Raw genomic sequence first — 2,585 nt, forward strand, 5'->3', positions numbered from 1 at the left:
ATTGTGGAAGTAATCACAGAATAAAGTTGACCAATATATAACTATATTCTTTGGATCAAACATATCTTTTTTTGGAGTATTTTGCTTCAAATTAGAGCAGAAAGTGATGTAGATATAGTGATGTATAGTTTGTTGCATATTGGTAGATCAAATAAGTATTAACTCTGCAGATTGCTTCAGTTTCATGTGGTACTATGATGTCTTTTAAAAGTCCAGTGGGCTAGATATAATGACATCTACAATTGCTTGAAAAAGTGTTCACAAATCTTCAGTTTTTCACTTTTGTCACAGTAGGAACACAAACTTCAATGCATTACATTATGGTAGAATCTAATAGACAGACAAAAGGAATGTCTGATTGTTAACTGCATGAAAATGATAAATATATACTAAATAGTTTACAAAGGAAAATCTGAAAAGTGTGGTGTGTATTTGTATTTAGTCTCCTAGAGTAAATACTTTGTAGAACCACCTTTCTGCAGATGTTCCTCTTAAGTTGGTTCCAGTTTACAGCCGTAATTCGGGGGTATTTTTTGCTACGAGAGTGCGTTTAGGCCATTATGTACTCTTGTTTTTCCATGAACTACCATACTCTCTCCCATACACTGCCGTAAATTCGCATATCTACCCTCATACTCTCTAACATACACAATAACACCTTTGTCAAGTTGTTGTTTGAAGAATAACTCGAGGATTGAGGGGCATTTTAGCTCCATCCGTCTTCCCATCAACTTTGATCAGAACACCGTGTTCCACTGAAGGTGTGGGAGGGTTCTGCATGTCGTGCAGTGGTAGTCTTTTTCTGCACAAAGCATTTGGTTGAAGTCCAGAAAGTTTTAATTTCTTACCAGAGCACCCTATTTAACACGCTGGACTTCTGGAGGCAATTTGTTGGACAGGTGATTACTAAGATCTAAAATTGTCTCCATGCAACATCAGTTAGACTTCTGTTTGCAAGAAACGTTGAAACCCATGTTCCTTTGCTCATCTTAATTCTGAACCACTTGGTGTTGCATTAGATCCGCTCAATACACACTGAAGTATATGGTTGTAACACAAAGAAAATGTAAAATACTTCCGGTACAATTTAAAAGAATATTCTACTATTATTTGTTTGTTTTTTGCATAGCTTCTGCATATGGTAGATTTGCAAGCTGCAACAACTCAAATTAAAATTTAGGAGGCAATAAGATAAAAATAGATTCTTATTTTAATTTATTTCTTTATATTTATATTTATATTTTTCCCAGTACAGACAGCATGTTACTATAGGCGTTCTGCAACTTTTGCAGCACTAGGTTTATTGTCAGCGACACCAAAGCATTGTCTGACAGCATCGAAGTGAAGTTTGCAAAAACCTAGTGGACACAATAGGAATCTCTCTCTGTCTCATTGTTAATTTCTTTGATTTTACTGTCTTCCAGACACACATTAATGTGTTCTTAAACTGTTGAGTTTATTTCAAACATCTAGATTGTCTGCTTATCCACCTGTATAATGAAACTCCAGTAAAGATTCTATAATTTGAATGATTCAATTATCCTTTATTTATCTCATGCTCCCCAGAGGCCGGTCAATGAACTGCTGAGTTTATCATGGCTCCACTCAACTAGCTTCAGGAAAGCAAGCCTATCTCTATACCTTTCAATCTCCAGAATAACTGGATGTCATTGCTAAAACTGCTGCCCTGCACTGATGCATCAGATTTCAAAGCTGTATTTCTGATTTTCAGTGACTCTCCTGTACATGATGCATGGCTCATTAATCCCCATCATATAAAACTCAAATCTTTCAGCTAAACATCCATCAGGTTCACAAAGCTTGGCTAAGCCTTGTAAAATAAATGTTAAGTCAGATCTCTTTTTGTTGTCATAAGTAACCATTTGAAAAGACCCACTAAGCAGAAATCTATTAAAGCCTGACTTGTGGAAAGAGTCGTCTGCGCTCGGTTTTCCGTCTCAACATGATGCAGACTGAGCTCGATGGATACCATTGTTGGTGTTTCCTGCTTAGGGCCGTGCTGAAAACTTGCCAGAACCTGCAGCAAAATAATTCCTCCTATTGCCACTGACTTCTTCAGGGTCATTAAAATGATTAATGGATGTCTGAAAAGCTAATGGAAAAGCAGTCAGATCCTAACACAACATGTGACTTTGGGTGTGCTTCATCTCTCATCTCTCATTAAGAGAAAGGCGCTGGAGTCTCGTGTAAGGTTGAGTGCTTTGCAAAACCTTTGCCTATTATTTGACAAGACAACCACAAACTTCGATGAATTGTTTGTGGTACTTTTTTTGTGGGACCCCACCCCCACACCTCAGAGGCTGCAGCACCACTAAGCACGAGGCATTACACCATGAAGACCAAGGAGCTCTCCAATTAAGTCAGGGACGACGTTGTTGAGGAGAGCAAGTCAGAGTGGGGTTGCAAAGACAATATACAAATCTTTGATCTTCCCCCAGAGCACCATCAGATCCATCATCTTCTAAATGGAAAGCACATGGCACCACAACAAAACTTGCTGAGAGAGGGCCCCCACTGGAACTCACGGACCGTACAAGGGGGGGGGGGGGGGGGGGGGGGGGGGG

Source organism: Fundulus heteroclitus, unplaced genomic scaffold (genome assembly GCF_011125445.2).
Source record: "Fundulus heteroclitus isolate FHET01 unplaced genomic scaffold, MU-UCD_Fhet_4.1 scaffold_218, whole genome shotgun sequence".
Lineage (NCBI taxonomy): Eukaryota > Metazoa > Chordata > Actinopteri > Cyprinodontiformes > Fundulidae > Fundulus > Fundulus heteroclitus.